Source organism: Stegodyphus dumicola, chromosome 2, assembly GCF_044657685.1.
Source record: "Stegodyphus dumicola isolate Sdum_Otavi_A_Nest chromosome 2, ASM4465768v1".
NCBI classification, from domain to species: domain Eukaryota; kingdom Metazoa; phylum Arthropoda; class Arachnida; order Araneae; family Eresidae; genus Stegodyphus; species Stegodyphus dumicola.
Window position 1 is genome coordinate 153,616,126 of NC_140769.1, and position 15,798 is coordinate 153,631,923.

Below are 15,798 nucleotides of genomic sequence, written 5' to 3' on the forward strand. Positions count from 1 at the left end.
TAAAACAAACTGCACTTTTTGAAAACGACCGAGAATTTGGTCCAGTTTAAAGTCATAGCAGAGTTTAGAACGTATGTGCATTTCGTCGAAACTGAGAACGCATATTTTTTCTACAGAATTCAAATATTCGCATCTTTCCTTCATTACAGCAAGAACATCACTCTGAATTCCTGGACTACATGAAAATTTAGCGCACCATCTCTTTAATGTGCTAGTGCTAGGTAAAGGAATTTCCATTTGTTCTTTCCAAAAATCGTAGCTTTTAGATGATAGAGCTCTTATGACAATGCAACGTGAAATATCTTTACAAGTCCACCTGATTTTTTCCTTCTTTTCTACCAATGCGTTAATCTGCGTCTTTGTAAAAATATGCTTTAGACGTTTTTCCAAATTCTCCAATCTGTGCTGTTTTTTTTCCTAAATTTCGCTGTTTGGGATTTAAATTTTTGAATTTCCGATACAAATTTCTTTCTAAATATCGTCCATCTTCTTTGTCGCTGAGCAAACTTTCTAAAAATTTTCTTTTCTCTGTTTTTCAATATTTTATTACAATTTTCTAAGGATATTATTTTGTTCTTCAAATTATGAATACATTCTTGTTTATCTTTACACTTAAGGCATGCAGGGATATTGTCACATAGGGCATTGTCACTTTTATTTCAAAATCATTCACATTTTATTTATTATTGTCAGCTTCAATTTCGTTCTCGGCCTCAAAATAAATTTTCTTTGGGCTTAATTCGTGTAGTCTTTCAAAAGCACTCTGCATTAGCTTTCTTTTCAAATGTCTCCGATTTCTTGATGTTATTTCGTTTACTGCACACGATAAATTTACTTTCGGCACAGTATTGCATTTCAACAGTTTCTTTTGCGGCAATCCAAGCAAGCGATTTTTCATGCCATCTTCATAATCATTGTACAGAAAATGTTCGCTGCAAATTCTTGCGTTTTTCACATTAATAGAATCCTGTCTTTGACATTTATGTTTCCATTCTTTCGTCAAAAGCAAATTGTCCTTTGGGAAAGCATGAAATACAATATCTCTTCCTTTCGTATTTCTTTAAGTGTTACGGCACGTTGCTAAAGCACAAGAAGCCATATTACATAAAGGATACTTTAAATATAGAATTTAAAAGGAAAACTGACTAAAACTATATATATATATATATATACACAAATTACTTTAAATATTTGCAGTGTCAGAAAACAAATATGTATGATTAAAATTAATTTGGGATATGCGACCTCCAGAAAATCGTCTCGCAATTGAATGAAACTACAGTTTTAAACGCGCGAAATCAGAGCAGGTGCAACAGAGACACGTCAGATTACTTCCAGTTCACCTCCTCCATGAGGTTCGCGTCGGCAAGGAGTCGAACAAAGAAATGACCTAGCCCTTCTATTTATCCCTGGCACACATATGACTGAGTAAAAAGGGAATTTCCCCGCTTAGTTCGCAGTTAAAGAAAAAAAATAAGAATAAGAAAAAATAGTCCAATCAAATGCGGAGCTCCGTCTGTCGACCTTCGCCGAGCCGTTACGTAATCGTCTGTCTGCAGCAGCCGTCTCCAACATTCTCCCCCTCTTTGAGTCGACTTCAGGTTGGCTCAAAGACATACAGTACCTGGTCGAAGAGATCTAATCTCTGAGGCACCTTGATCACACGTCCAAATCTTGACACTTTATCATCTTGCAGGATGTTACTAGAGTCATTTGAAGAATCGTTTTAATCTGAATGCTCATCACTAGAAATAGAAGAAATAGGATTACTAAAAAAGTTATCGTGTATGGGATCAGTGGGTGTGTCCGTTAACTGCACTTCCAATGGAAAGACTCGCTGAATGGGACGAAGCAGCGTACCAGCTTGAGTCTTTAGTTCTACAGTTCTCACCTTGCCATCTTTCCCAGGAATTAGTCGAATGACCTTAGCTAAAGGCCAATGCATCCGTTTTTTGATGTCATCTCCTATTAGGACAACTTCACCCAACCGTAGCTCTTACGATGGATCCTTCTTATTTTGGACCAGAAGGCCTAAATATTCTCTCCTAAATCTATGCCTTAAATCATTAAGCAGTTTTTGGCGATATCTAGCCCTTTTTCGAAGACTTTTCGAATCGCAGAAATCAACATCGGGAACACCTAAGCTACGATTCTCGATGAGAAACATGGCTGAGGAAAGTGGAATTAAATCATCCGGATTATCCGACAGATAGGTAAGAGGTCCAGAGTTAATTATTGACTCGCAGTCACACATTACTGTGTACAACTCCTCGGTTGTAAGAACCGCGTTACGGAGTGTCCTTCTCAAGAGTTCCTTTACTACACGAACTAACCTCTCCCACCAGCCTCCCCACCAAACGGCTGTGGGAGGATTAAACTTCCATATTATGCGTTGTATAGCCGTTTGCCTCGAAATTTGTTCCCAATCAATGTTACTAAGTTCTCTTTGCGCTCCTCTGAAATTAGTTCCGTTGTCGGAATAAATTATTCTCGGCCTCCCCCTTCTGGCTACGAATCGTCTCAATGACAACAAGAATGCGTCGGTAGACAATGACGAAATCAATTCCAAATGAACGAAACTATATATTACACATGTGAACAAAACAATCTAAACTTTTCACCTCCCTTCACATACAATAATCCTGCCAAAACAACTCCTACCACCTCGAACACCGCTGCGTCATTGACACGATCGCCTGGTAACGACACCGGCTCGCAACCGGGAGTCTTGGCCTTGTATCGATTGCATCTTACACAACTTTTTACGACTTTCCCGCTCTTCTTACCGCTCTTCTGCCCCTAACTATCCAAAATCGCTCCCTTAATATTCCGAGTAATATTTGGGTTCTAGCGTGACAATTTTGTAAATGATAATATTTTATCAGACGTTAGGTGAAAATACACCGGTCTGGTAAAATAATTGGACAAATAAATTCAGGGTCGTCTGGTCGCTCTGTAATGCGCGTTTTCACCCTTTTTATACCCTCTCTGTCTGAGATGACACTCATATTGGGAATAGAGTCTGCGGAGTGAAAATACTTATTTTGTACAATTTTTATAAGAGTTTTTTCTGCATATTCCATCTCATGAACGGTTAAATCTCCAGTCTCTCGAAATGCACGTTTACTTTTTGCATTTTTCACAAACCGCAATATCTATGCGACTAATCGAATGATGGATTGAAAATTCGAAAACCTAATTGCATACCAAGGTATTTCCTCTTCAACTGAATTAAGGTTACACAAACTGACCTTCCTTTTTTCTTGTTCTACCTCAGAGGTCTCGTAAGCCAAACGGTCTAGTGGCCAGTTGTTATTAGGTTCCAGGAGCCAGGACGAACCCTTCCAACAAAGAGAATCGGAAAATGAACGAGGGGAACTGCCTCTTGAAAGCATATCTGCCGGGTTTAAATCACCTGGAACATGGCGCCAACACCGAGAAGGAATCAGACTGTTTATCTCTTTTACCCTATTCGCAACGAAAACTGACCAATCACCACAGTTCTTAATCCACCAGAGTGCTACCATAGAATCACTCCATGCAATAATTTTCAAATCAGGCAAATCTAAGGCGGCGTATACTGAGTGAACCAGTCTCGCGCCAATGCAACAGGCCATCAATTCTAACCGGGGTATTGTCAGAGATTTCAACGGCGCTATCCTAGATTTGGGTCTGATCAATCGAATTTTGACTCCCACGGGCGTTACAGTTCTAATGTAAACACATGCACTATAGGAGCTCTTACATGCATCAACGAGTAGATGCAGCTCTGAATTCTCATTTATCTCTACTAATTTTCTCAAGATATTTAATTTCATCCTGCCACTTCTGAAAAGTTTTCTGAATGTTCTCCGGCAAGGGGTCATCCCGTTTTAGTTTCATAATCCAAGCTTCCTGTAATAGTAACTTAGGTAACAAGGTAGTTGGACTCAAAAAACCCTGCGGATTAAACATTTTATGTACCATAGCCAAAATATTACGTTTACTTATCTCATTATCCATTGAATAATTAAGATTACATTTTAATGTATCATTATCCAAAACCCATAAGATTCCAAGAAGAGAAGTTATTCCTGAACTACAGTAAATACAATGACCTGGAACATTACTTTCCCAACCTCGTAGGTTAAAACATGCACGAGCCATTACTTCTATCGCTTTAACTATAAAATTTTCTTGCTGTTTGATGTCGTGAACCCCAGTTACACAATTGTCAACATAAAACGAATGCTTTAATTTTTGGGTCACATCGTCAAACTCGGCAGGGGAATTATCCAAGAGATGCTCTATCGATGCAGAGAGTTGGAGAGAAGACGAACAAACGCCGAACACCACTCTGCATTGTCTGTAAATCATAGGTTCTTCAAGAGTTGGAAGAAAAAACCTCAAATAATCTCTGTGTTCTGGGATAATACTCAGCTGATGAAATGCTTTTTCTATGTCCGATGATAAACCAACAGAATACAATCTAAACATGTCAATTATATCAGGTACTATTATCAGGTTCAATGTTCCTTCTAACCTTCTTCGGGAACATACAAGGACCTGACTCGGAACAGAGAGCTTACTAAAGCTATGTTCACTAATTGTGGTAAGTAGACAGGATACAGACGAAGGGTATACAAAACCCTTTATTTTTCTCTATATACAATAACTTCCGTACTTCGGAATACACTGACCCTCCACTCGGGGTCTAACGTAAAAAAGTATAAAAATAAAACTAAACTCTAATTTAACTTTAGAATAATACACGTGGAAGATTGGCCTTATAATAACAGGAAGCGTATGTAGCACAGAGACTGTGAACACTACAATACGTTTAATTTATCAAGAGGATTAAAACCTCTGGCCTGGAAGGCGAACAGCAACTGCGTAACTTCTAAGGTAAGCGGCCTGCGTTGACTTACTGCTTCCTCTCCTTCGCTTGGCAAAAAGGCCACACTTAAATACTTGGCGTTCGCCAGACAAACTTTGCATAAAAACCTTCACGCTTATAATTCTGGCCGGAAGTAGAAAAATAAGAAGTGATAGTAAAGATTTAAAATAAAATAAACGTTAGTAAAACTTAAGATTCTTACATACTTCCCGCCAGAGTTAATTAGTTTGAAACTGAGGTCTAAAACGACCTTGTTGAAAACTTTTAGCTCTAGAATCTAACGCGAGGCCAATCTTTTACAACATAACTTCTCTAGAAACTAGAAAATTTAAAAGAAAGAAATTTGTTACAATAGCAGCTCCCAGGATATACAACAATCTTTTTTCATCTGTACTGCATCTAAACAGGAACTTTATTCAATTCTGGTTCCTTCCAGAGATCTGGAAGAAAAACTAGTTTAATGAAATGTTACACAATGACATTGCAAATAACATATAGAATATACTTCTCTTAACATTCTTATTTCATTCATGACTATTTTAATTATCTCTCCCCGTGCTCTCTGACATGTGTTGTAAAAAAACACCAAACACGAATGTGTTTCTGTCTACGTGTGCCACACTTCCTCCTACAATCAAAACACTAACGTGTTAAAATTCAACATAACGAGACCTCTTAACACACCCTACTTTCAACTCTAAACCCTGAGGTACTATTCTAAAAGTGGCTAACTCTAAAGTGTAGCGTCAGAGAGCCTAACTACATCATTCAACCTTTACCACATATTCGCCATGATTTAATCTTTACAGTCACACGAATAACAAATTTTTAACATTACTTTCACTTTTACCATATCACGGTATTTCTTAACATTTAAAATAACAGTTCACATGTATATAAGAACATATCAACATGCCGTTAATTTTACACATTTGAAAACATACATTAGTAGTACATTGTTAACTTCTATTCTTTTCAAAGCAAGTGCCAATTCTTTCTACATTGAAATAATACTACATTTCAAAAAGTCTTTCAGACTAAAACTTCTTTCTTGCTAGAATGTTTTAAATAAAATTTATACAATAACTTTTTACAATATTTAAGTCTTTACACAACGCTATTATACATCAACTTTAGTTTTACGCACGAGTAATTTAAAAACATAATACGAAAATCGGTCACAACTCATTTCTCGCCCTTTTGGCGATAAAGGTAGACCTCGCATGAGGTAAAACTTCTTGAAATCTGCCACTTGCAGTAAGAATGAAAGATTAACTTAAGTTTGCAAAGTAACATAAAATTTTACTTATCTTTGTAATATTCGGACATCCTTTTCTGGGTCCAGTCTTTAAAGGTACTGCAGATAGTAGCTTGGTTTATCCTCCTTCTTGTACGGGCTCGCCCTTCAGTGCTTTCCTCTGGAAGATTCCTTTTTTCACCAGTACGGCCACCCTTGAATACTTTCCTTTTCTCCTCTGCTTGTGGTCTTTGCCGTTTGATGGCAGCTGGTCTTGGCGGAACCGGGAAACTTCTGTCGTGATCCTGCTTGGACCTCGTTGTTGGCCGTTCAAATTTTTCTTGTACTTTTTCCTCCGCCGCTGATGGCCCTTCCGCGGTTCGGCGACTTTTGCTGCGGAGAGTTCTGTCGGATGAGTAGATCTTCCGTTTTAAAGCCGGTTTATAGTTGCCGTCATTTCTCCTGGTCCTCTTCACATACGTCGTCCTTCTCCCTTCTTCATTCTGAGGGTGTTCGTGAACTCTGTTTTCTGGACGGTGGAACGGCTTCTTTTTCTTGTTACATTCAATTTTTCCGCGGGGCAATTTTTCTTTTCACTTGTTTCTGTCTCTCATTGGCTTGCCCTTGTACTTGTCGTTTTCCCACCTCTGAAACTTGTACCTGCGGTGTCTGCCGTGCCGGATCCTGCAAAAGATCTGAAAAGATTTGCATTTTATTACGATCGAAGTAGGTCTTCATTTGATCAATGTTTGCGGAACAGGTTTCACCATTTCTGGCTTTTAACACTACAACAGCGTGAGTTATTTTTTCTATAACATATGGTCCTTCAAATCGTGGAAAAAATTTGGCAGTTTTATCTTCTGGTGCTGAAGAAAGTGAATGCTTAATTTTTAAAACTTCATCCCCTACTTTATAAGTTACTCCCCGTCGTTTCAAATCATAATATAATTTCTGTTTTCTTTGTGCTACTTCCGTATTCTTTTTTGCTTCTTTTATTAGTTTTTCTATATCACCCATTTTAAATTCTGGGGCTCTTTGTTGCACATAAAATAGTTTATCTAACGGTGTTATAATCTTTCTGCCTAGAAATAACTCAGCAGGAGTTTTGCCCGTTGTATCATGTTTTGCGGTCCTAAGGGCGAAAGCAAATTCATTGACATAGTTATCCCAGCTTTTATGAAAATTTTTAACATAACTACGGATAATTTTCACTATATTTCTGTTGACCCGTTCCGCTATATTTGATTGCGGCCGATACGGGACCATTTTTAAATGACGTATGCCCAGTTTTTGGCACATGTCTTCAAATATATTACTTACAAATTGAGGACCATTATCCGATATAACTTTTAGGGGCGCCCCGTATTTTAAAATATATTTATTTAAAATAGAATCGGTAACTAATTTCGCGGAGGCTCGTTTTAAGGGAACAATTCCGGTCCATTTACTAAAATGATCAACCATAACAAGGAGATAGCGACTTTTATTTAACTGACTTTTTGGGAAAGGGCCCAATAAATCGATGCCAATTATTTCATTTGGAAATTCGGATTTAATACTATTTAGAAACCCGGCCGGGCGGAAATTAATATAATCAACGGCTTGACATGTTGGGCAGGACTGGACATACGCCCTTGTTAACTTTTGCAGTTCAGGAAAGTAGACTGCCTCGCGTACGCGTTGGATAGTTTTTCGAATACCAGCATGAGAAGCTAAAGGGCTGTCATGGAGCTCATGCAGGATATTTAATCTAAGACTAGCTGGGATAACAGGTCGAAATTCGTTGTTGGAATTCGTAGTTTTTGTGTAGAATAATAGACCATCTATTAGTTCGTAATGGGCCGCCCTATTTCTTATCGCCACAATATCTTGGTGGCTAAAATTTTCAGGATCCTTCAAATACTCATAAATACTTCCAAACTCAGGATCCTTACTCAGTTCTGTTATTACAGTTTCTCGGGAGTTTATTGTACACGCTGTAAGCATTGCAACTTTTACGGTATTAACCTGTTCGTCTAATTTAATTCGTGATAGGGCATCTGCTACGATATTTTCCTTTCCGGGGTATGCCTGATTACCAGATTATATTCTTGCAGCTTGAGTGCCCATCTTATTAACCTTGGGGATAAATTTTTCCCTGAGTACAATCTAGTTACCGCCGCATGATCAGAGTATACTGTTATCGGCGCCTTTCCAAAATAGACTCGGAACTTTTGCACTGCTAACAGAACTGCAAGTGCCTCTGTCTCGGTCGCGGAATAGTTTCTTTGTGTTTGATTTAAAGTTCGGCTAAAAAATGCCACGGGCTGCTGATTTTGCGAATGTACCGCTCCTACCGCATAATCCGAAGCATCCGCTGAAATTTCTAAATTTTCATCCTTTTCAGGAAATTTTAACACAGGGGCTTGCGTTAATGCTTGTTTTAATTTTTCGAAAGCACTATTGGCTTCGGCCGTCCACGAGAATTTTGCCTTTTTCCTTTTTAATTTTAACAATGGCTCAGCGATAGCCGCAAAATCTTTTATAAAGGACCTATAATATGAACAAAGTCCTAGAAAAGAAGAGAGCTTCTTTGCCGTGTTTGGAGTCGGATACTTTTGTACAGCGATTATTTTTGATTCATCTGTCTCGATCCCTTTTTGAGATATTTTGTAACCTAAGTATTTTAATTCAGGGGCTGCAAATTTGCACTTTTCGACATTAACTTTTAGACCGGCCTCATTTAATAAAGAAAACACCTGTCTTAAATCCTGTACATGTTGGTCTAGATTATCACTAGTAATAATGATATCGTCTAAATAGATAAATGTGGACTTTCCAAGAACAGGTCTTAACACAATGTCCATGCATCGCTGAAATGTTGCTGGGGCCCCTGAAAGGCCAAACGGCATACGCAAAAATGCATAAGTGCCAGACTTGGTTATAAAAGCAGTCTTAGGCACGTCCTCAGGCCTCACCCCTATTTGAAAATAACCAGTCGTTAAGTCTAAAGTCGTCATAAATTTGGTTGATTTTATGTTCCTTAAAATTTCTTCTATGATCGGCAACGGATATACCGGATATTTCGTTATGGAATTTAATTTACGGTAATCAATAGCGAATCTCCACCTTTTTGGATGCTCCAAAGGATAATCATTATTTTTCTTACATAAAACCACCGGGCTAGCATAACTAATTGAGATGGGCGTTATGATCTTTTTACGTAGCATATCGGTAATATGCCATTCTATAATTTTTCCTTATTCTTATCATACCGGTATGGCTTTTGACGAACTGGCAATGCATCTCCGGTGTCAATACTATGGTTAGTAACCTGAGTAAATCCTGGAATATCACTAAATAACGAAGCAAATTCACTTACCACTTGTCGGATTCTATCTTGCTCGTCATTAGGCAGGTGGTCAAGATTTAACCTTGGCGGTTCAACCTTTTCTACACGCACTGGTTTCATTGTCAGCTTAAGGGACGCTTCATTAAAATCCAGTGTAGCTTGTGCGCCTGAAAGAAAGTCTATTCCTAAGATCAAATGTGCTTGCAGATTCTTTACTATAAAAAACATCACCTTTATTTGTTCGTCCTTGATACGGATATACAAAGGTACTTTACCTACGCACTTACATCTTTCTCCTTGCGCCGCTAATATTGTCGTATTATCCGCATTATATATGCGGTATTTGCGAAAATACTTTCTAAAAAAGACTTCTGCCACACAGGAACACTGCGCGCCGGTATCCAGGAGTGCGGTGGCCGGGATATTATTCACCAAGACTACAATCTTCGGAAGAGTCAAATTTTTCACCATTACTGTATTTAACTTGTAGGAAGAGGGGTTTTCGCGGCCTTCGGATTTCCGCACCCTCTCGTCCGCAGAAATCCGTTTTAGTTTAAATTATTTTTCATTTCCGAGTTTTCCTTCTTTTTCCCCTGGCCTTGAGACTTTTTTCCTGGGTTGCTATTGAACTGTCGACGTTCGCCGGCTGTTTTTGAATGCTCGGGTTTCCTTGCCCACTGATTCGCTTTTTCTCCGTAGCCATGTGCTTGAGTTTGCTGTAGTCTTGGCGTACCAAATTGGTTTCGCTGTTGATATTGGCGTCTTCTTTCGACGTCCGCCGTTCTTCTACTTTCAAACTGGATTGCTAGCTCAAATAACTTTTCCAGTGTAGTCGGATTTCTTAATTCAATAAAGTCTTGCACTTGGGGCAGTAACCTCGGCAAAATCACTTGAATTATTTCAGGATCCGGACGGTTTCCATACAAGAGCTTGAAAACGTGAATTTTTCTTAAAATAAAGCTCGAGAGGTTTTCGATTCTTTGTTGATATATACTAAAAAGTTCCGTTTCTAATTTCGCACGATCCCTTACAACAGGGAAGGCTTTTAGTAGGGCAGTCTTGAAATTTTCGTAAGTATAGGTGGGACTTCCTGCTTGACCCAAGAGACTTCTGCCGATACATTTGAACCAGTTAAGCGCTTGGGCCCTCAAAGCGCTGGTAGCTAAGGTAACTTTTTGAAACTCGTGCACGGGGTAGAGCATGAAGTGGTCATCCAATTTTTCCAAAAAACTGGTTACCGGTGAGTTTCCGTTAAACGTTGCTTCTGGTTTCATCGAAGCGCGCATGGTCTGGACGATGTAACCGAATCCTTCCAGGGCGGCAGCTGGCATTTCTGGATTCTGAGCCGTTTCTGCAGGCAGCACAGGTTCTTCTTGAAACTCGGCCATGGTTATTCTTCTTCGTTGGGCGCCACTATCAGGTTCAATGTTCCTTCTAACCTTCTTCGGGAACATACAAGGACCTGACTCGGAACAGAGAGCTTACTAAAGCTATGTTCACTAATTGTGGTAAGTAGACAGGATACAGACGAAGGGTATACAAAACCCTTTATTTTTCTCTATATACAATAACTTCCGTACTTCGGAATACACTGACCCTCCACTCGGGGTCTAACGTAAAAAAGTATAAAAATAAAACTAAACTCTAATTTAACTTTAGAATAATACACGTGGAAGATTGGCCTTATAATAACAAGAAGCGTATGTAGCACAGAGACTGTGAACACTACAATACGTTTAATTTATCAAGAGGATTAAAACCTCTGGCCTGGAAGGCGAACAGCAACTGCGTAACTTCTAAGGTAAGCGGCCTGCGTTGACTTACTGCTTCCTCTCCTTCGCTTGGCAAAAAGGCCACACTTAAATACTTGGCGTTCGCCAGACAAACTTTGCATAAAAACCTTCACGCTTATAATTCTGGCCGGAAGTAGAAAAATAAGAAGTGATAGTAAAGATTTAAAATAAAATAAACGTTAGTAAAACTTAAGATCCTTACACTATGTATACGAACAGTACGAATTTGCTCTTCCAACCCCAATTTTAATAGAGAGCTCCCCTGGGGGAGGGGTCTGAGGGTCTCCCAGCCCCTTTTCCCCTACCATCAACCCCTTTCAACTCGACATAATTTAGTGCCCCCATGCTGCACAGACACTATACATTTACAAGCATCCATGCCTTCTCCGGGATTGGAACCAGAGCCCTTCAGTAGGGCAGTCAGCGTCGCTAACCACTAGCCTGATTGGGCAGGATTCTTTACTCTAAATAAAATGTGGCTCTAAAATTATCTCACCCAGTTAATGTATCCACTAATCCAGATAATTGCATGTGTCTGACCCTCAGCTAATCGGAAACTACTTCTACTGACATCACAGACACGTCCCCACAACTGATCCCCCACCCTGGTTCACACAGCGGTTTTCTCAAACGGAATTCTCCATTTTCATTTATTTCTCGCTTCAATTTTCTAAATTGGTATTGCTTCAGCATTTGGAGTAAATATTTATTTCAGTGTTACTACAATCATTATTATGTTAGCCACAAGGACTTGATCAACTTTACTACAAATGCTACACACAGGATCGGATGTTCTGGAGCCTGCAACAAATGACCAGACCTACACATCAGGATATTCTGAATTACTGGCAAACAAGTGCTCGCATTAATCGTGAGAGCAAGGTATAAAGTTTTTTGAAGAGAGTGACAATAGCTGACCAAGGGGAGGGGGAACCATCAAGATCCAATAATTCATTAGAATTCTCAAAGAAGGGATCCAGGAAGTAATTTTGCATTATTGCGGTTTGTTTGATTTCGAAACTTGGTTAGATAATTATTTATGTGCATCTCACAATGCTTGAAAAACAGAATAAATCCCTTAAAAATTTAAATCCTTTTCCTATTAAAGGAATTAAAAAAATTTAAATCATTTTCCTATTTAAATACTATTTCTGTTTTCGCACTATTGCAACTTGTTTGCTTTCGAAGCTTGGTTAGCTAATCAATTACACTACTGGTAATTAAAATTATAAAACCAGGAAAGAATGATCCGACGAACGTCAAAATCACATTAAAGTGAGAACAGGTTGGGATATGCAAATGATTAGTATTGCAGTGCATTTTAGATTTAAAGAGAAATGACATCTGAAGCACTGCATAAAAGAAAAGTTGTGTAATGAATTTTGCATTCGGAAAGCAGTTTGTAAAGTCAGAGTGTGCTCAGAATATTGTGTTATGCCTCGAATAAGAAGAAATGCTTAGCAGCAAGTGTTGAAATTCGATAGAGGCAGGATCGTTGCCTATCGAGTGTGTAGATTATTGTTCTGTGATATTGCCCATCTCACTGGCCGACATCCAACCAGTCATGCAAATATGGTATCAATGGGTTGCCAAGAGTCATACTGAATGGCACGCAGGACTGTGCTCTACCATGACTAACGACCGAGAGGACAGACATATTGTGAGGTCAGCCCTGCGAAACCATACGTTACAACCACATCATGGATCAATAGTCAAATGGGCATGTTTGCAGCACGCCCAGTATCCACTCGTATGGTGCATCGACGTTTGCAGCATCCTGGACGATCAGCACGGTGACCATTACTTGGCTTCCCTTCACAATGCAGCATAAAGGCGGACGGCAACTCTGGTGCGCCAAATGACAAAGCTGGCTACAGGAGTGGCACAATGTCGCCTTTTCAAATGAGTCCCAGTTCTATGTGTAGTATTCTATCCGTACATGAATCTGGAGTATCCAAGGAGACTGCACGTTGCCTGCTTACATTTTATATCGGCATAGGAGCCGTGCATCTGGTGTGATGGTTTGGGTAGCCATTGGGTACACTGCACGCACATCTGTAGTTGGATAGTAATTTGAACACAAATCGGTACATTTTTGATCGTGCCCCATCTTCAAGGCCTTCCGAACACTATCTTCCAACAAGATAATCCAAGATCACATGCTGCACATCGTATTTTGACCTTCCTCGATAGACAGATTATTCAGTTGCTGCCCCAGCCTGCGCAGTCTCCAGATCTGTCACACATTGAAAATATATGGTCATGGTGGTCATGGGTTGAGAGTCGGCCCTGTCACCCCGCTCCAGCTAATACAGTTGATGAAGTGTGACATAGACTTGAAGCAACATGGAATGAGTAGCCCGTTTCTGTCATCCAAGCTCAGTTCGACTCCATGCCTAGCCGGGTAAGGGCCGATTTAGCTGCCAGGGGTAGCAGCTTTTTCTACTAATTTCGTACCCCTGTAAACCCTCAAACTGTTTACAAATTTAATACCGTAATTTCCGGAAGAAACGCCGCGGCGTTTACGTGTTTAAAACTTAAATTTTCAGCGGGTGCGACGTTTCTACCCATGCGGCGTTTAGGTGCACTAAAAATAAAATATTTCTTATGATGGTCATTGTACATAGTTTGGATGGCCTTGTCATTGTGCATAGATTGGTGCTGTTCCCACACAAAAGACCACTCAGTTGCTTTTTGCGAACGTTATTTTGTTTACGTTCTTTCCCTTGAACGGACCTACATGCCTTATTCACCCTAAACGAGATCGCAGAACAATAACATTCTTTCCCCTTTCTCAAATCAACATTCTCATCAGTTTGAATAGTCTCTCTCCTCTGCCATTCGATGAATCTTCCAGGACCCATCCTCTTTCCACCCCAGCCTTTTCTGCAATTTTTTTCAAAGGCGGACACGACTTCACCTGCCTCGCAATAACGAACTCTGACGTATTTCCCCTTCAGCATGAATGGATTTTTCTTAGCATTCTGCCAAATACAGATCCCATCAGTTAGGGTACAAGTACTTGTTGGATAGTTTTTAATTAGGGAGCGGAAAATTTTTGAAAATGTCTCTAAACGGCACAGAAGCTATACATTTCTTACCTTTATTTTTGAGTTATGGTTTCATTTCATGCATTTTTCTTAACTGGTATGTCATATATCAGGACTTAGGTTGAGTTTTTGCATCTATACGGCCCACGACGATGTCACGCTCAATTTAATCTATTGCGGCGTTTACTCTGATGCGGCGTTTCTGCGTAATTTTAATTTTTTTCCCGCCATTTTTCTCGAGTGCGGCGTTTACGCTGATGCGGCCTTTCTTCCGGAAATTACGGTAATTGTGTCTTTATGCCTTACCGTTTACGTACAATAAATATCTTTTTTGTATTTGCTTTCCTTCATGGTGTTGCAATTTTAATGGCCAGCAGTATACGTATGTCTCGCAATAATTGAACACTGAATAAACATGTATTTTTTATTTGTATTTTGTATTTTTTAAAAATATAAATTTTCTTTCCTATTAAAATTGCTTTTTGGTCAGCTGATTAGTTTTTAACTTTTCTAACGTACACAGATTTCAATATTTGCTTAAATTGCTAATTTTCCTTGAAATGTTGCATAAATTCTTTACCTAACATCAAATACAATTTTGATAATGAAACATTAATCGATATGAGGTAATTAACAGTTGATGTAAATTTATAATAAAATAGTATTAAAAGTATAATTGATGCTCTTTATATAATAAACCCTTGTCATCCCACACACACTATATATATATACAAAGTATTTATAAAAACAGGAATGTCATCACAGCAAAAATTTGTTTAATTTATGGAAACTTTTTGTGCCAGTCATTGTTATGGATTGGTGCTATAGTGCGTGGTATGAGTTCAATGTTCGGCCCTCTATTTAAACAGTCATTTAGGGACGGTTGATTTCTTTCTCGGGCTGCAGAGTCGAACACCGGCCTTACCTTCATTGTCTTGCTAGTATGCTTTATAACAGGTCTATGGGGCAAATAATAACACAAATTATCAATTTCAGTTTCAGGAACCTTTTCTATTATTTTTAGGTCTATACATTTTAGGTTGCTTAAAAACTACCTTATAGTAATCTAACCGATTTTCCTCATTAATTCGTCGACACATTCTTTGATGCCTTTTAAAAGTCATAGACTTATTGTTAGGTAACAGAATTTCAGATTTAAAGGCTAGTGGCAATTCATATCGGCCATCAGGAAGAACATTTAATTTCTCTTTAAATTGTTTAACGGTGTTAGAGTGAGCAAGTTTACGTTTAACATCTTCAGTTGGGTCTGTTATGCCAATGGCATCTAAATTCCAGAGTTCAGTTACGCTAAGATTAGCACAATGCAACGAAACTACATCATTGCACAAATTATTTTCTAGTAATGCTGGAATAGTAGCTGAAGTAGGTTCTTTAGATAAGCTGTTTACTTTACCAATCACTGTTTATCCGAATTTAGTCTCAACTAAAGTTACACCAGAGTTCAGTTTCAGAGAACTGCCAGTAATAATGTCCCCAATGGCATCTGCTCT